This window comes from Vicia villosa, linkage group LG7, assembly GCF_029867415.1.
Source record: "Vicia villosa cultivar HV-30 ecotype Madison, WI linkage group LG7, Vvil1.0, whole genome shotgun sequence".
Lineage (NCBI taxonomy): Eukaryota > Viridiplantae > Streptophyta > Magnoliopsida > Fabales > Fabaceae > Vicia > Vicia villosa.
The window spans coordinates 88,531,331-88,552,696 of NC_081186.1; positions in this window are offsets into that span (position 1 = coordinate 88,531,331).

The window sequence follows — 21,366 nt, forward strand, 5'->3', positions numbered from 1 at the left end:
TCATACTAAATGACAAACACTGAGGGCAATTTTGGTAATGCATCTTGCTTTGCTGCACATTTTCTAGTTACCAATTCTATCCAAATATAAAGAAAATGTCCAGTGAGCATGTAGAAAATGTACAGTGCATGTAGAACGATATTTGTCATATCTCCATGTAGAAAATGTCCAGTGATCTAGGAAAGAGATATGTCATATCTCCATCAAAATCTTAAGACATCAAGTATAAGACTCTTCTCTCTTATAAATTCAACAATTTACTCATTCATTAATACTGTGAGGCTTAACCTCTTACACACGCATCCGACAATCTCCTCCACAAGTTTGAGTCCTCAACATTCTATAACAAGATTCAATACAAGATTCAATCGTCACACCTCCGCCAAGCTGAACCATGGTTCTGATACCACTTGTAGGGAGACAATGGGAGGTGGAAGCAACAACGAGACCGATGCTTCAAAACCACGAAAGTGAAACGCCGCATCTCCATCCAATAACATTTTGTTGAGCCCCATAGTGGGCATAAACTACATGTTGTGAATACATTAATACAAACCAAAGATTATGTAGATGATTTGTAAATAATGAGATATTTCAGCCTAACCATTAAGGCAAGTATATATAGCTCATGTGATCTAGTGAGACGTGTAAAGTCTTTAGGTTATTTCCTCAATCTTGACTAGTACAACGCCGCTCCATTGAGGAGTGTGGCGGATGACTCCAAAGAATATCTTAGGACATGACGACTTCGCCCATGGGCCAAATTTTTTCCTTGCTCCATGAAACTTTTTTTTGGAGAATAGATGAATTTTATTCCACAAAATAATTCAGTGCAAACCGATCCCAAAGGATTCAGGCAACTAAGCAAACAAAACGAACCAACAACTCTCTACATAACATTAAGTGTCTCTATGTTGACATGATGCTTAAGGTTTTTCTGCATACAACTCATAATGGCCAAGTTGTATTGAGTCTGTTGCACTATATCAGAATCCAATTGTCTTCCATGAAAATGTACTCATTGTGTGCTTCCTAAATAGTATAAGTAGTTTCAGCAACTGCATTTTTTAGAAGCTGCCTATTCCAACCTTTTTTAGTTGTTTCCTTCCCAATCCAATCTTTTTCAATACTCCAATTTTGACAAGTTCTATTGTAGCCAATCCAATTCAAAATTGTTTCCCAAACTGACTTACTATGCCTGCAATCAAACTATAAGTGCTCAATAGTTTCCTCCTCTTGACAGAAATTGCATTTCATATCAGTCTGCACTCCAAACTTTTTAAGTTTGTCTTTAGTTGGGATTCTAAAGAAAACAAGTCAAAGGTGAAACTTGGCTCTAGGTCTGACACAATTTCGGAAGAATACACTTTTCCAATCAATCCGACCCATATCACCCCTGATTTTCTTGTAATTGTCCCTTGTATGAAAATTCTCACTTTGTATTATTTGGTTCCAGCTCTGGTCAGCTTCTATAGTAGCTCTACCTTTCATAATTTGTTTGATAATCCAAGAGCAATTAGCATGGATGCTTCATTGCATAACATCTCTTCCTTTAATGTAATAGACATCTAGCCATTTCACCTACATCTTATCCTTCTTTGCCTGGACACTCCAAAGTAATTTGAGCATAGAAGTCTTGTTTCATTCTTGTAAAGATATAATGTTGAGGCCTCTATCATTCCTTGGATCACACACATTATACCAAGCAAAAGGAGCCTTTCCACTACCTTCATTTTTTCCACTCCAAAAAAAAAAAAAACCTATAGATAGTCTCCACCTATTGAATAATCTTCTTGGACAACAGAAAAACATGCATTCAATATGCAGTAATAGAGAAAAGCACACTTGTAAATAAAAAAGCCGAATTTTATGATGATATATGAGTTTGCACTAACAATCCAAGAACCCAAATGAATTCTCATTATACAAATAAATTAAACATCATTTAAAGTTTTTTAAAATTGTATTCATCCAGTAATAACCAAACCAACGCTTGTTTAAATTCCACTACGATGAATAAATAGTTTATTTATTTAAGTTTATTTATTGAATATATTTTAATAAGTTATAATAACATCTTATAATATTATTTATAAATGTATTTTAGTTTATTTTAATAAGTTTTTATAAAATTATAAAATATTTTATAAAATTAATCTATAATATTTACAAAATTGAAAATAAATAATTATTTATCTAAACATTTGTTGGTCCCGTAATTAAATAAATTAAATATTTTTTTGACACCAATAAATATATAAAATATTGTTTATGAACAATTCTACAAATGTGTAAAGAATATTTCTTATGCGCATGTGGTAATATTATAAATATTATTAGTGAATAAAAGACTTTTGTGTGACGAAATCGATAGTTATATATAAAAATTTGTCAATAAAAAGAAATAGTTTTATATAAAATAATGCAAGTTTGATGAGGATGAATGTCGGCTATATACCTTACCCACCAATGTATATAATATTGAAAGACATAGTGAGAATCAACAAGCAATGGTACTAAATAAAGTGCCAATCTAATTCAAAAGCATAATTGGTTTGACCACCATTGCAATTGCATGGATATTATAATTTTATTTTAGCTATATTAAATTGATCAAGTTATTATTATTATATATGTTTAGTATGATTATTTGAATTAGGTGGAGATCAACCTTACCACATGTTAATTAATCATCACTTAGGTTTTAGGATGAGAGAAGAGTAAATCCTGCGTTAACATAATTAAGTAGTAAGTATTGTACTCCCTCCGGCTTTATTTATAAGCAAAGATTCTCTTTTTAGATTCATTAAAATTTAATGAATGTATCTTGTTCTTTATGTATACTAAATACTTTCATTATTCAATGAATCTAAAAAAAATATTTTTGCTTATAATTCAGACTTGAGTAGTAATTTGTAATATATCCAAAATGGCTTTTATAGGTTAAATATTAATTTAGAGTTAAAAGGTAGTGGAATCATGGTGTAAAATAGTTTACACTGTTATTTAATGGAGAGTCATCAATCTGTCATGTCATTAAAAAAATTTTAAAATATAAAAATATTTTAATTAGATATATGGTAGTGATTGATTTAGAGTGTAAAAATATTTTGGACTATCCGTGCATGATGTCTTTTCTCATTAATTTAATTGTCTTTTTTATTTATTTAATTATCTTAATTGTCATTTAGATATTGTAATAGATCTAAATGATTTTATATGGTTAAATATTAATTTAATTTAAATGGTTTTATATATATTAATTTTTTAAATTAAAATAGGGCATAGCGCAGTGGATATAGATAAAAAGAATAAGTACGAAAATGGGGAATAGAGAATCAAAACTTCAAATCTATCAAATTTAAAATTTTAAAAATTCTAATTTATTTTTATTGAAGTCTAAATTTACATATGTATGAATATTGTTTCACCGTGTAAAATTAGTAACACTTAACCCTAAGTTAGTTAGCTTATTTGCAGAATGATACAATAATTCTCTTTCCTATAGATATGAGTTGCTAAAAAGTTAAATTTACTCATCTGAATGATACAATTATCTCATATATTCTTTAATTTTTAAGGCACAACAAATGGTTTACTGTAGACTTTTACGACTTAGATAGAATTTGTCTCCAATTGCAACTTATCCCAATTATGAATGATATCATATTTCATCGCCAAAATGGCTCCCATAAGTTTAGCAAACAACACATTTTTCGGGCCCATATTGCAAGTAAAACTATTAAGATGCTCGTTTTTTGTCATTCCTAAAAATACCACCACAAACAACAAGGAGAGGAGTCCCCCCCCCCCCCAAAACATCATCGTTATTGACTATCGGCTGAGGTAGGCACCACAAGACCTCTCTGACAACCTGTGCTTTAGGTGAATGAATTTGAACTTTAAATTTTTTTAGCAATATGAACTCGTTAATAGAAGGACCAACACATTTGAAGGTATGAAGACCTTCCATAGAAGTTAATGATGGGATGGAAGCAAACTGAGTTTTGCCATGTAAGTGAATGCCTTGAAATTGGGCCCGATTGCGAGCTTGTCATATGCATTTATCGAGTTTAAAACTGATGCTTTGATGAACACAAGGCATTATTTTGAAACGTTGTTGCACATGGCTATCAAGCCATCTTACAAATAGTTTATGAGAGAACATATGTTCAGTATATTATGCAGCCAAAGGCAAATGTTTTGAGCGTACCTATAGTTGAAGAAAACTTTATGTAAAGTTTCTTGCACCTTGAAACATAAAGAGAACACTAAGGAAGGTTATGTCCCCTCAAGCAGAGCTTCTCGTCAGTATGTAATTTGTCGTAAATCAATCTCCAAAAGAGCGATGAAATAGATGGTAGAATAGAAGAGGCCAAAATCAACTTTCCCTAACTGATACCATGAATATGTCTTCTGAAGTGAGAGTATACATCTTTCACTGAAGTCTCCCACTGGCAATCAAATTCCAAACCATCCTATCATGATTTAAAATGTTAGTATGAACATTTGAGGCCATGTGAGACAAGGTCAGACATAAAAATGCTAAGCTAGCAGGTAAGATAGTTGAGTTACCGTGTATAATGTCCTTCAGTTTAACTTTTAGATGGAGATGCTTGTCCTTCAGTTTAACATTTGAGGCCATGTGAGACAAGGTCAGACATAAAAAAGCTAAGCTAGCAGGTAAGATAGTTGAGTTACCGTGTATAATGTCCTTCAGTTTAACTTTTAGATGGAGATGTTTGTCCTCAGGAATTTGCAAAATATCAACTAAAATCTTACCACACTAGTTATTCTCCAAATATTTATCTGCTCGTCGTTACCGACTAACCAGCTAGAATTATCAGATAAAGTCCTTAAGTTATAATATACATAAAGTTGAATATTAAATGATTAAAAAACACAACTACAAATATCTTAAAATAATGTTTTGCGGTCTTTGAGTAGTTTGAAATGATCAATTATATACTCAAAATCAATACTTGTAGCAATTTCTCTTTCAATATTAATTGTCATGTTGTCTCCTAGAAAATATGCTTCCATTTTGCTTCTAAATCTTGTTTTGATAATTTTCATTGCTGAAAAGACCTTTTAGTAGTGCTTATAGATATTGGGAGAGTCATGACAAAGCAAATCAAACTATCAATTAAGTAGTAAATTTCCTTCTTTTTAGTTCAACCAAAGATGAACATAAGTCTCGAATAGTTAATAAATTGCTCAAACTCTACGCTTGACAAGCGTCAATAATAAAATTTTGAAGCTTAAATTTCAAAGTAATCCTTTCTTGCTCATTAAAATCCAGGAGATAATATTTTCAACTAAAATATAGTATCAAATTTATAAGACTTGTAATTACCCTTGGGAGCCAAAGAACAACTTACAGTTAACAAATCAATCATTTGCTCACTAAATCTTCTATTTAAATCTTGTAAATGCTCAGGTTACGGTATGACACTATCTTCTAGGGTGCTCAAGTGCACTCAAGTGGTGTTGCATTTTCCAATATAAGGTTTGACCATTTCTTTTCTTCTCTCCATATTATTGTCATCTTGATCGTTGATCTATTCAACTTTCTTTGCTTATATAATAGTTGTTTGGCTTTCTGGGTGAATTTCCGCTGCCATCATGAATTGAAACACGTTGTTCTTTGTGAAATTATTCTTTCCTTTCTTGAACTTCTAGTAACTTTTGGCTATAGTCTCTTTCCTTCTTTTGGAATAGTGCGTCTTCTAACTTATAACAAACCTTTTCACACCTTTTTCTTGACACTATTTCTTTACCTCAAGGTACTCTTCTTTCTTCTTTTTCATTCTTTCATATATGATCAACTTTTGGGTTAGAGAAGTAGCTTTGATAGTGATAATTCTTCATCATCTGTTGGAATTGGAACCCCAAATAACACAAATATTACTTCCTCAACAAATAATCGCCCTAACTTGGATATATTATTCATCTCTGACAGTTCTGAGTCAGACGAAACTTTAGATGAACCTTATTTTGAAAAAACCTTTTTATGACGAGTATTCTCATGATTTAAAACAAGTTTGAATTCTGATTGAATCAGACTAATACAAATTCTGTTTCAATGGTTTAAATGGACTGTATTGATTCTTATGCGCTAAAATTCTATTTCAAAATTCGGATATAAACAAAGCTCTTGTATAAACAAAAATGCATTGCATCATTGCGTTCAACTGAAACATAATCCCATTCAACAGTGCATGAGAGTAACAATACATCCTCATTTAACAAAAATCTTTCAAAATTTCTTCCACTTCATAGTATTCTTCATATCCACTTCAAGTTCTAACAATTCTTGCTTTTGTTCCTCGTCTGTTACCCTTTCTTTTTCAAGATTATGCAAATGATCCTCATTTTCTTTTATTAACTTTTACAATCTTCATTTTTGCTTCATCATAAAGTGATCATTCTCATCTTCCACTTCTTCATAGATCCAATCAAAGAATCTACATCTTATTTGAGTAGAGTCTTGTGTACATTAAGAAACCAAACGAAAATGTTAGAAACCAACTTATCTTTCCTACATTTTTTAGAATAATGAATGATTAGGAATACTTACCTTAAAGTGTGGACATTCCCATAATTGCTTTCTATAGTTACTAACTATTGTTGCTCTATCAAGAAGGACAATGTCTCCATAATGATAATTGGGCTTACATCGTAGATTGGAACGTACACCTTCGAAGCAAAACTCCAAAAACTCTCCCTTTTCGCTATGGAAGATGAACACCTAGAATTGATTCTTACCTTTGATTCAATAACATATTTTACAAATTTAAGCTATGGCGATGACAAATATGGAGGTTTATTCCCTAATTCGATTTAAGGTTCATATGCGAGAATATACTTAGATGGTTTGGGCATGTAGAGAGAAGACCGATAAATTTCATAGTAAGGAGGGTATATCAGATGGAGAAAAAGAAAACAATTAGAGGAATGAGAAGACCCAGAAAGACTGTCAAAAAAGTTATTAAGAAAGATTTATTTGGATAGATGCATGATACTTGAGAAAACATTATAACGAAAGTTGATTCATGTAGCCGACCCCACTTAGTGGAATAAAGCTTAGTTGTTGTTGTATGTAAGAAAAAACTCACTAAAAACAATGATGATGATGATGATGATGATGATGATGATGATGATGATGATGATGATGACGACGACAACGATAAGACGCCGACTAGGATGCCACACATGCAAACTTAGACACAGTTTGTGAGAAATAGATGAAAAGACGTATATTATACTGTTTGAAGAAATAAGAAAGCAATTTTTTTAATTAAAGGATCAAAATAAACTACAAATTAAAGATAAGTGAAAAAATATTTAATCTTAATTTTAAGTATTAGCCAAGACATGAAAAATGTATTTTTTTTTTAGTTTTTTACAATGCTCTGTTGTAAGAAAGCAATTTTTTTAATTAAAGGATCAAAATAAACTACAAATTAAAGATAAGTGAAAAAATATTTAATCTTAATTTTAAGTATTAGCCAAGACATGAAAAATGTATTTTTTTTTTAGTTTTTTACAATGCTCTGTTGTAAATTTACTAATAATAACAAGTGACTGAATTCATATACTATTTTTAGGGATGTCAACGGGGCAGAGTGTAACACCCCAAATCTACCCGATAAATTATACGAAAAAATCAGAGTATAAATTCCAAACAAATTCATTTGAGGTATCACATATTCGTCATTCAAAAACAATTACGGCTTATTTACCTTCGTATAGATACATAGCACAGGAATTTAAAATGATAATTTAATTAATCTTCGAAATCATTTTATCAAAATAAACATTTTTAACTCGCAGCGGAATTCACAAAACTTCTCTATTTTCAGTTTAATCATCATAGCATCTTCACAAATAACTTTGAGTCACAACCAAAGTAAAACATCACTAAAATTCAGCAAACATAACAAATAATAAAGCAATCGTTTATCCCCCCGAGTGCTACGTATCAGAGTGACCACCGACTCGACTCATAGTGTCTAAATCTTCATCAAAGCTATCACCTGCACGTTACCAGTATAAAGGTAACGACAAAAACAAGCAAAGGGGTGAGATATCAAACAATATAAACAGGGTGATGATAAACAATATATTTAGGTTCAAGTTATAATAATCATCACTTTGCGGTATAATCATTACCGTCTAATTTACTTCACCGTTTTTAATTAAAACAACACACGTCACAATACCTCACATAAATTCATAATCAAATTTCACAATAATTCACATAAGTTCACACGTCACGCCACATAAACTCGTAATTACACAAATGAAATGCGACTCTAACAAATGCACATGCATGTGGTACCCAGGGCTTCAGCCCCCATCGCCAATTGCCAGATAATAGAGGCATCAAAACAGGCATAAGCCTCCGTCGCTGTTTGCCAATCCAGGCCGTCGCTACAACATGCAATTCATGAGACACTATGAAATGCAACAAATCACAATCAATCACAAAACAACGTCGCATTAGGCATTCGCCTACATCGCCAAAATATATCAATCATTACTGATAATTACTCGTCACTTTAATTATGCATTTCACGACAATCCCAAAATCATAACATCGCAACGTCACTGGCCATAGTCCTATAACTTATTATCACCACGTCACAACAGCATTGCACACACAACAATCATCAACAACAACAAATCGTTACGGATAACACAACGGCAATTCACAAAATTCATAATATTCATCGCGTCACAACATCGTTGAAACATCACAAAAATTCGGGTATCGAATCATTTCCAAAAAAAAAACTCCTAATTTATTCTACTCGATTAAATTAGTTTCAGTCTACCATTTATTTTATATTCACTAAGTAATTTACTCTGCTATTTCAACTACCTGTAGTGGTGTATCCTTGCCAAATATTTCTTCTGTTACTCAAGATCTTCTAAAATTTATATTAATAATATTAGATCATTAATATTATTATTATTACTATAAAAAATTAACAAGTGATATGTACTTTATAAAGTTACGTTTCAGTAACTATTTCCCAACGTAACACTTGTGTTATATATATCTTCTAAACTCATATATATGTCACAATACAAATTCCAATTTTTTTTTTTTGTACCAATTGCATCTCTATGATCAACATAGACAAGCTACAGTGCCCAGAATACCCTATTGACAACTCTTATTAGTTATGCACCAAATTAGCTAATGGTCTGACTTAAGTAATTATAAAACAACTCTAAAGGGTCAAATATTTTCAATTTTAATCTTTACCGCTCGTCAGATTTAACTCTAAACATCTCAGAAATAACTCTGACAACCCTATTGACAACTCTAACAGAATTGAAAATCATTTAAGTTGGCCAAATAATTTAAATATTTCATAGCTACCTCAAAACTCCTAGAAAACATTATACTAATAAGATTTGATACTTAATATTATAATTAATCACACTAAAGAATTATTATATATTAATAAACTTGAAATAGACTATTCAATTTAAATCGGGCGCTAACGTACATATAGGTTATTCTCAATCTATGTTGATGCTACAGTACCTATATCGCTTTGCTTAAACATTGCCGTAACGTTACGGTACTTCTTTCAAAGAGTATGAAGCATAACAAATATATATGTGCATATTACCACACAATATATACAAACTATATATATATATATATATATATATATATATATATATATATATATATATATATATATATATATATATATATATATATAAAGTGAGATACAGTAACGATAGATAAACGTAACTATATATTTATATCTTATTAAAATTGTCACAGGCAATAAGATATGTATCAAATCAGAAAGAAATAGGCGCCAATAAGATCATCAACACATCATTTTTTTTTTTACGGAAACAACAAATTTACACAGAATCAACACACGACAATTTCATATAATTTTTAGAATAAATCGAACACAAAGAGATACTAAAATTCCTTAAACCCAACATACGGTCCATCATATCCCCGTTTATAGAGCAAGAATCCCACCCTTACCTTGTATTCGGAGTCCGCTCTACAATTCCGGTCGAATCCAAGCTTTCTGGCTTCGCGTAATTCTTCCGTTTTCTCCTTCCCGACACAACTCTCGTATCCCTTTTTCAACCACTGAGCTTCCAAACCCTTGTTTTGTTTTCTCTTATCACGTACAGCCACCAAAACCTAATTCATCATTCTTTTTATTTATTCCCTTAATTCAATAATAACAATTATAATATTATTATTATATCTAATGGGCTTAAACTTCACCCCTCCAATTTACTATTTAACACATAACCTCAAAATCCAACTTAATTAAAAAAAATCCATAATAATATTAAACTTAATATTATTTCTCCGACTAACTGACTAAAATCTGAATTTAACTTAATAATCCAAATGCGCCTCTTAAAATCACACTGACAAATTCAACTACTTCGATACATTCTCAAACTTCTTCTAAATCGAATAGTTAAATCCTTCAATAATTTAATTAACTAATTAATTAAATTTGGGGCGTTACAACTCTCCCCCACTTAGAATATTTTCGTCCTCGAAAATCTATGCAACACAACCACTCTCAACGTCATATCCCGCTTCAACTGTGCAACTCTGATCATTCATCTTAATTCATCGTTCTTATAAAAGTCCCTATCAACTTATATGGTTCCAAGCCTCAACCAAGTTTCAGACTTTCTTTAGCATCCATCACTTTGAACATCATTAAGATAGCAAGATACGTCTATAACATCCAAATACAATTTCCGTCTACTATTATAATGGAGATAACCGTCATTACCAACTACAACAACGTCTCTACTTACACCATCAAAAGCATCATAATTCAATATCTTACAAAACCATCTGAACCTGCTAACACTGACGTCTTACAACATAATACTATCACACATCCTGTGATAATATCATAACAACATTCCTTAACGCTATCATCGTCAGCACTCCTTATTCTTGAAGTTATGCTCTTCTCACTTCTAATAATCCATAACAAGGTCTACAATAATCCTACACTTAATCATTGTTCCTTCGTCAACAGTTTACACGATAACTACTCAAACCGACAACTTTATTTCTTTCCAACATCATCCTGCCACCAATAAATTTGTTACAGATACTGCCACTATTTTAATAATAAAGTTCATCTCGTTAGCTTTCCAACGCTTCAAACGGGACTCAAATCGGACGTCCAGAACTCCAGTTATGAATTTTCGAAGTTTCATTACGATTCAGAAATTTTCCTACGTTTTTCTTACGGAAATTTCGCTCCAAAACTCATTAGCTCAAGTGGTAGCAGGAATTGCTATGAATATGTACTTAACCCCTAGGTACATGGTTCGATTCCTGCGGGAGGCAAAAACAATATTTCCTGGGCAGCCGATAAGCGGACCTAGGGGGGATTATTGATTAAGCTGGTAACATGCTCGGTTGGCCGACACGGTTGATGCGTGCAGCGGATATCGGGGTGTTACATTAAAAAGGCGCCTTTTTAATGTAACACCCAACCGAGCATGTTACCAGCTTAATCAATAATCCCCCTAGGTCCGCTTATCGGCTGCCCAGGAAATATTGTTTTTGCCTCCCGCAGGAATCGAACCATGTACCTAGGGGTTAAGTACATATTCATAGCAATTCCTGCTACCAATTGAGCTAGTAGCTCAAGTGGTAGCAGGATTTGCTATGAATATGTACTTAACCCCTAGGTACATGGTTCGATTCCTGCGGGAGGCAAAAACAATATTTCCTGGGCAGCCGATAAGCGGACCTAGGGGGATTATTGATTAAGCTGGTAACATGCTCGGTTGGCCGACACGGTTGATGCGTGCAGCGGATATCGGGGTGTTACACAGAGATTGTTCGGAGGATGCTTCTCCGCTCTCCGTCCCACCCCGCCTCCAAATTTATTTCCCATCCCCAATCTCCACCACAGGGGAATATTTCCCCCATCCCCACAGATCCCCATAAATATCCACGGAGATCGAATCTTAAGAAAATTTCTACACTTTTTGATCAAAACTATGACACTAGTATTTTCTTCTTTTTTTTTCTTTTCGTTTTTTTAAAACTCATATATTGGCATCTTTATTTTATAAAAAAATCAAAATACATCTTGCATCAATAATAAATAAAAAAGCAAAAGAACTTGATATTGCTAATATTTTTTATGTAAAAATAAATAAATAAATAGTAACATAACTTCTTGCTACTGTGCTTTCAATAATTTACTACCACAATACCAATGTCGTCCAGCACAAGTGGTTAATTATGTGTGACAAATCTATAACTTCCAATGACTCTTCATTTTCTAATATATTAATATTTTTCATGTAAAATTATATAATTATATAATATAAATAATATATAAAGTATAAAAATTAAAATATATCGTCGGAGTCGGGGAATCCACGGGGCGGAGGATACTTTCCCAATCCCCGCCCGGAGTTACAATTCTGTTACACTCAAGAAGAAGAAGAGTAAAGAAAGCACTGTTCCATTAATTGATTAATAAATGGTTACAATTGAATATATATACAATATTAAGCTATGTATGGTATGCTACTATGAACCTTCATGTACAATATAATAGTCTATCTCTAATATCCCCCCTCAAGGTGGACTTTGGATGCTACAAAGACCAAGCTTGGACAAAAAAGACTGAAACAAAGGAGAGTGCAAAGGTTTTGTAAAAACATCAGCTAATTGCTCCTTGGTAGAGATAGGCAGCAGGTGAAGAAGCTTGGAGACAATATTCTCTCTAATAACATGGCAATCTAATTCTATATGTTTACTCCTCTCATGAAATGTTGGATTATGAGCAAGATAGATAGATGACTTGCTATCACAGAAAACCGAGGCAGGCTGAGGGAAATCAATGAGGAAATCATGAAAAAGGTATTGTAGCCATTGAAGCTCACACGATAAGGCAGCCAAAGCCCTGTACTCAGCTTCAGTAGAGGAGCGAGAAACAGTATTTTGTTTCTTAGATTTCCAGCAAATGAGTGATGAGCCAAGGATAACACAAAAACCTGTTATGGATTTTCTAGTTTTTGAACATCTTGCCCAATCAGAATCTGCAAAACCATAAAGCTGGAGAGAACTAGAAGCTGAAAACAAAATTCCTTTGGCAGGAGCAGACTTGAGATATCTGAGTATCTTAGTGGCTGCTTGATAGTGAGGAGCTAAAGGCTTTGAAACATATTGACTTAAATGCTGAACTGCATAAGAGATATCAGGTCTACTATTAGTGAGATAAATCAGTCTACCAATAAGTCTTCTGTAAGAAGAAGGGTCATCAAGTGGTTGACCATCTGAGCTAGAAAGCTTGAGTGTAGGGTCAATAGGTACAGAAGAAGGTTTGGCTGCCAAATAACCAGTGTCCTCAAGTAATTGTAAGGTATACTTCCTTTGATTCATGAATATGCCTGCTGTGGATCTAGCAATTTCAAATCCTAAAAAGTACCTCAACTGGCCCAAGTCCTTAATGCTAAACTGTTTGTCCAAAAGGTGTTTAACATGCTGAATTTCAGTCAAAGAATTACCAGCTAGAACTATGTCATCTACATACACAAGTAATGCTGTGAAGCTAGTGGAAGCAGATTTGATATACAAAGAACAATCAGCTTGAGACTGAGTGTATCCAAGAGAAATCAAAAAAATGGAAAGTTTAGCATACCATTGCCTGCTTGCCTGCTTCAAGCCATACAATGATTTATTAAGCTTGCAGACTTGTGAGGAGTGGGAAGCAGCCAGGCCAGGGGGTAGTGTCATGTACACTTCTTCATGTAAATCTCCATGCAAGAATGCATTATTCACATCTAATTGCTCTAGGAACCAGCCTTTAACTGAAGCAAGAGACAAGAGGACTCTGACTGTAGTAATCTTAGCTACAGAAGAGAAAGTGTCAAAGTAGTCTACTCCTTCCATCTGTGTATAGCCCTTGGCCACAAGTCTGGCCTTATACCTCTCTATGGATCCATCTGCTCGATATTTCACCTTATAGACCCATCTGCAGCCAATAGGCACCTTACCAGGTGGAAGATCCACTAATGACCAAGTATGATTATCAGCAAGAGCCTGCAATTCAACAGTCATAGCATACTTCCAACAATCAAATTTGTTAGCCTGTTGGAAACTAGATGGTTCAGGATTAGAAGAAAAAGAGTAGCAAAAATGCTGGAATGAAGGAGAACAATTCTTGTAGGACAGAACTGAGGATAAAGGATATAAGGCCTTGGAAGGAGGATTAGAGACTCTAGAAGTAGCAAAACAATGGTAATCAACAAGATAAGAAGGAGGGTTAGAAACTCTAGAAGAATGTCTCAAAGAAGGTTGAATATGCTGTGGAGAAACAACATCATCCAGAGAATCATTAGGGCTGAAAGAAGAGGAAGAGGGAGAACTGGATTCAGGTGAAGAGGGAGTGTTGAGATCAGTAGCATCATTAATAGGATTAGCATTAGAAGGGGAAGGTATGTTATTATCTGGAGGGTAAAGGTGTTGTTCAGGAGGTAAGGGATCATCATATAACATAGGTTCAGGAGGTGTATTATTAGCATGGGAAAGGTCAGTATCGGGGACAGTTTTGAAGGGAAAAGTAGTTTCATAGAAAATAACATGTCTTGATACAAAAACACTGTGATGAGTCAAATCATAGAGTATATAGCCTTTTATGCCCTCTTTAAAACCTACAAAAACAGTTTTGCGGGCCCTAGGATCAAATTTTGTCCTATGAGCCATGAGAGTGGTAGCATAAGCTAGACAACCAAACACCTTAAGATGGATGAGAGAGGGAGGTTCCTTATACAGAATTTCATAAGGACATTTTAGCTTAAGCAAAGGGGAGGGCAATCTATTGATAAGGTGTATAGCTTGCTGAACACAAAAATTCCACATGGTTAAGGGAACTTGGGATTGGAAGTGGAGAGCTCTAGCTACATTAAGAATGTGTTGATGCTTCCTCTCAACAATTCCATTTTGTTGAGGGGTTTCAACACAAGAAGTTTGGTGAGTTATGCCCTTAGAGGACAGGAAGGTTTGCAATGTTAAGAACTCTGTACCATTATCAGATCTCAAGCATTTGACTTGTTTACTAAATTGTTTCTCAACATATGCTAAAAAATTGATAAGACTATCTTTAGTTTGATCTTTGGTTTTTAAAAAAATCACCCATGTGAACCTAGAATGATCATCTACTATGGTGAGAAAGTATTTGTGTCCTAACAAAGAAATTGTAGAAAAAGGACCCCATAAATCGGCATGAATAAGTTGAAAAACATCATTAGTACAAGTAATGCTATCTGAAAATGGTAATTTCTTTTGTTTAGCATAATGGCAAGAATCACAAGGAGGAATAGAGTCTTTACAAGAAACAAAAGGAAAGAATCTAGCAATGGTTTGTAAACCTTTGTGATAGGGATGACCTAACCTCATATGCCATATCTCACTAGCAGAAACAGAATTTTTAGAAGTAGAATTACAAGAAATAGGTATAGCATTTGAGTGAAGAACATATAAGCCATTTTGCAATTCAGCTATACCAATCGTTTCCATGGAAGGATTCTGCATAATGAAGCATGAGTTAGCAGTGAATTGAACAAAACAATTGGTGTTTTGGGACAATTTCGCTATAGATATGAGGTTGACATTAAAAGAAGGAATATAAAGCACATTATCTAAGGTCAATGAAGGAGAGAGTTTAACAGATCCAGACATGGAAGCAGATAATTGAGAACCATTAGGCAGAGTGACTAAAATGGGAACAATACTATGATAACTACTAAAGGCTGAAAGATTATAAGAGATATGATATGTGGCTCCTGTATCAAGAATCCACAAAGAGGATGACTTACCATTGGTATTGGAGGACAAAGAAGTCATTGCAATAGGAGAGGTAGACACTGAATTTGTGGTAGAAACAGGCTTTGATTGTTGAAGCAGAGCTAAGATGTTATTGTATTGCTCTTGAGTCAAACCATAGGAGGCAGTAGTAGAACTTGAACCTGATGCAGGTGTCTCTGAGGCATTGTTCACGGTGGCAGACTGCTGAGAACCATTTCCATTACCTGTGGATCGCTGCTTGAAACCTGGTGGATAGCCATGTTTGAGGAAGCAGGTATCTATGGTGTGATTGGTTCTTCCACAATGAGTGTAGACGCGATTGGAACCTCTTGGACCATAATTTCCTTGATACTTTCCTCCTTGATATTTACCTTTGGATGGGACATGTTTGGCAGATTGAGCATCATGAGAAACACTGAGAGCAACACTCTCTTCAGAATTGCCAGCATTAGGAACAAGAGTATGAATAGCAGCATTCAGCTCTCTCTCTTGCTGAATTACCAATGAAAAAGCCTTGTCAATGTCTGGAAGAGGATTCATCATCATTATTTGACTCTTGGAATGAGTGAATTTGTCATTTAAACCCTTAAGGAATCGAATCACATAGTCTTGATCTCTGTAGCGACGGATTGAGGCAGAGGCACCACAAGAACATTGAATCGCACATGAACAAGACGGAATAGGGCGATAGGTTTCCAATTCATCCCATAAAACCTTCAGATGCGTAAAGTAATTGGAAACGTCTAAAGATCCTTGACAAAATCTATAGAGATCTTCTTGAATGTCAGATATGCAGAAAATATCACTATGAGAAAACCTAACCTGCAGATTCTTCCAAACACCGGCCGCGGTATCAATCCAAAGAACCGAGCGAGCAATCGAAGCTGAAATTGAGCGTTGAATCCACGCCAGTACCATTGTGTTACAGCGAATCCATGGCGCATAGAGGACGTCTGAAACGGGAGGCTTAGGAAGAGAACCGTCGATGAATTTGTCTTTGTTCTTGGAGATTAGAGCAATCTGCATAGAACGAGACCACGTGTGATAGTTCTTGTCATCAAGCGGTGAAGGAACGAGAACCAGAGCCGGATTCTCGTTAGGATGCAGGTAATACGGATTAACAGAGTTCGTAGCGAAATCAAGGTAGCTCTGCGCAACCATTGTTTGCAGGAAAGAAGAAGAAAGAGATCTGGAGAAAGAAGCAAGATCCAGATGAGGAAAAGGCGATGGAACGAACAATACTAGAGCATGAGTTGCTCTGATACCATATCAAGAAGAAAAGTTCTCACCATTGAAGGATGAGAAAAGTGGTTACAATTCTGTTACACTCAAGAAGAAGAAGAGTAAAGAAAGCATTGTTCCATTAATTGATTAATAAATGGTTACAATTGAATATATATACAATATTAAGCTATGTATGGTATGCTACTATGAACCTTCATGTTCAATATAATAGTCTATCTCTAATAATCCCCAACTTCAGATCTCCATACACATATTCTCCACAAAGATCCCATTAACAGATGCAATTGACATCCCTAATTATTTTCATTTTCATGATAACTTTTTTCCTCATTGATCCTTGGATTCTAGTTATAAAGCTATCGAGGGTTGTGTACAAATCTAGCTAGCCAATTATAAGTTAGAAATATCAACAATAGAGTTATACAAATTATTATTATTATTATTATTATTATTATTAGGGAAATGCTAACTAGTGTCACGAGAGTAATGGTTAAGCATTCTAAAATAGTAAATTTATCTCAGTAATTTATGTATTTAATGTCTCGAAAATTTAAATATTAAATTTTCTATAAAATATTTTATTTTTTAAAATGATTAACAATTGTATTGGACACTTATTAACAAGATCCTTAGTATTATTATTATTATAATAACTGTGTTACCGAGTGTCCTTTTCTAAATTTTTTTTATAGATATAATTCATCTTAATAAAATTGACAACTGTAATTTGTACTACCTACTAGCTTGAAGTTGACAAGTTATAATAAAAAATAGAGATAAAGTTATAAAAGACAAAATACATTGTAAACTAGTAAACTAAATCACATATCTATTGTTCTGACAACAACTTTGATTTTTATCTATGCAAAATGTTGTGACCATTTCTTAATAATTAGCTTGCAACACTATTCATTCATGTAATATGTCACCAAACTTTAAAATATAATTGTTGTCTTTCATTTGTTATATTTTATGATGATGTATGAATAGGACTTGGCGATGCAATATTGCTTTGTAGTTTTAGAATGAAAGATTATAATACTACTTTAATATTAAATATCAAAATTTTAAAAACTAAATCGGTGATCAAACCAGTAAAGATACTGAATTATTGGTTCATTAGTTGAACTATTTGATTACTGGTCGAACCGCATGACTAAATCGAGTTAAATCGGATAACTCGGTCGAATAAATTAGTCTCTATTATAATACTATATCGGTCAAATCATATAACTTAATCTCTTAAAAAATATCACAACACCCACAAAATTTTAAAATATCATAATTTCACATGATTATTTTTTACATTCAAATTCTAAATATAATCATCACTCACAATAAAATAATACAAATTATAAATTTAAATTTAATCTAATTGCAAACAGGAAAAAAGTTGTTCCAAATAAGATTTAAATAAAGTCTAATTATATTTAAATTATATATTTTTTAAAAAACATCATGAAAACAACGTCGTTGTGTGCGAAAAAAAGAGAATACATTTGAACCACTAATTTTTTAAAATCGTCGATTCACGGTTTTTTTTTTCAGTTTTGACCGATTTTAACTGATTCTCACCGATTCAATAATATATTTGATCCAACAATCAGATTAGACCGATGACCTCTCCAATTTCCGGTCCGACTGACCGGTTCGATCCAGAGTTTAAAATACTGCTGAATACTACTAATAATTTTCCACTTTCTATTTTTATTAAAATAGTCAAATTAAAGTCTTTTTTGTTGGTTTTACTTATATATATATATATATATATATATATATATATATATATATATATATATATATATATATATATATATATATATATATATATATATATATATGAGCTAGTATTTGGAGATTCATTGGTTGAGGGGGTGCCCCCCACCTTGGGGGTAGATGACATGACTAGCTACCACTTGAGTCAAGTGCACTTTGAAGTGTTCAACAGCTAAATCAATTTTAGAGCATTCTTATCAATTGATGTTTCAAAAGACAAATGTAAAAAATGTTGACGAAAAAGTTTTAAAAGGAATATACTAGAATAAAGGGTCATTAATGAATTGATATATAGTTGAATTATTATTTGAAATGTAATAGTATAATTTTGCCCAAAAGAGTACTATAAAGTAGTAAGTAGTACAGGAGAATTTATGGTCTAGCCAGACTAGTCTTTCTATTTTGAGGTGAGAGGAGAATTTTACCATATGGTATTTAAAGAAAAAATAGTGGAAGGGGATGATTTTTACTTCTTTAAAGTTTGGACAACACTCTTTTATAGGTAGATAATTAAAATACAGAGATCTTATACAACTTTTTACGCATGATTACATGTAGAATATAATTAGTATGTATCATAGTATAAAAAATGACAGATAAATTCAATCAAGTTCATTTGATATGGTGCGACGTCCTTTCAACGTGCTTTGACTCATTGTTTTAAGCTTTCTCGAGAAAAGAACTTCTGGGTTTAAGTTAATCTCTTCTTGGTGTAAGAATGGTTGGCAGCAAAACTCTAATCACAAGATGAAATGATGAACTTAGGAATAATGGAGAGTGATAGAATTAGGATGAAAAATAGTGGTACTAAATTAATGACCTAAGATGAGATATTTATGCAAGAATACACTAGAGATCACAACGGATCGGATCAGGTGTGAATTTCACACTATCCAAACTAATTATTATTCAATTTCGAACTCAAAGACTATTTGAATGGCAAAATAACTTTCACGCACATAAATAAGTTAAGAATTGATAAATACGCTTTTAAACTTAAAAAACTAATTATTTCTCGAGTGCTTTTTTTTATAAAAATGATCAAGTTTAATAATTACTTATTTGATTAACTTTTTTTAGCATTTGTTAGAGTTTGAATTTAGAGTTTTCGACTCTTATAATCTTTAGTTGAATAATGATTACTTCTTATAAAAAATAATTATTTATGCATAATAATGAGTCTTATTCTATTAATTGTGATCGGTTATATAGATTAATTTTTGTTGATAATGTTTATCCAATATCATTCTTCTATTCAAAAAGTCAACGAGATCTTTTTTTAATAACTTTTTTAAGTCTTTCTCACCACTATAGTTGTTTGACTCCTCTTTATTTGATCTATTCTTCTTACTATATAATTTACATGTTTTCTTTCTAAATGTCCAAACCACCTAAGTCTATTTCACACCATCTTTTTTACTATAGATGCCACTCTCTCTCTCTCTCTCTCTCTCTCTCTCTCTCTCTCTCTCTCTCTCTCTCTCTCTCTCTCTCTCTCTCTCTCTCTCTCTCTCTCTCTCTCTCTATCTATCTATCTATCTATCTATCTATCTATCTATCTATCTATCTATCTATCTATCTATCTATCTATCTCTCTCTCTCTCTCTCTCTCTCTCTCTCTCTCTCTCTCTCTCTATCTATCTATCTATCTATCTATCTATCTATCTATCTATCTATCTATCTATCTATCTATCTATCTATCTATCTATCTATCTATCTATCTATCTATCCCTCTCTCTCTCTCTCTCTCTCTCTCTCTCTCTCTCTCTCTCTCTCTATCTATCTCTCTATCTATCTATCTATCTATCTATCTATCTATCTATCTATCTATCTATCTATATATATATATATATATATATATATATATATATATATATATAATGTTGTCATGTCTAGTCTTATCACACATCCAACACAATATTTTTATCGCTGTTACACTTATTTTATTCTCTCTATCTACAGATATTCTCTCTACATGCCCAAACCACCTAAGTTTAGTTTACATAATCTTTTTTACTATACCTGATATTCCAACATTCTTTCTAATATTTTCATATTTTATCTTATCGTGTCTAATCTTATTACCCATCCAACACAACATCCTCGTATCTGTCACAATTACTTTATTTTCTCTATTTACATATTTTCTCCTCTCCATATGTTCTACTCTCCTTACCCAAAATCTACATATTTTTCTCTACATGCCTAAACCACTTGATTTTATTTTCCATAATTTTTTCTATTAGAGGTGTTATCTCAATACTTTTCTTTTAGTATTGTCATTTCTAATCTTATCATCTCCAGTCTTACCACACATCTAACGCAACATTATCATATTTGTTACACTTACATTATTCTCGTGTTAATTCTTAATCGTCTAATATTTTGTCACGTAAAATATTGCAGATTTTACCGTAGTCAGATAAAAATTTCCCTTTAACTTAAGCGGTATCTTTGCGTCACATAAATTTTTTAAAGCT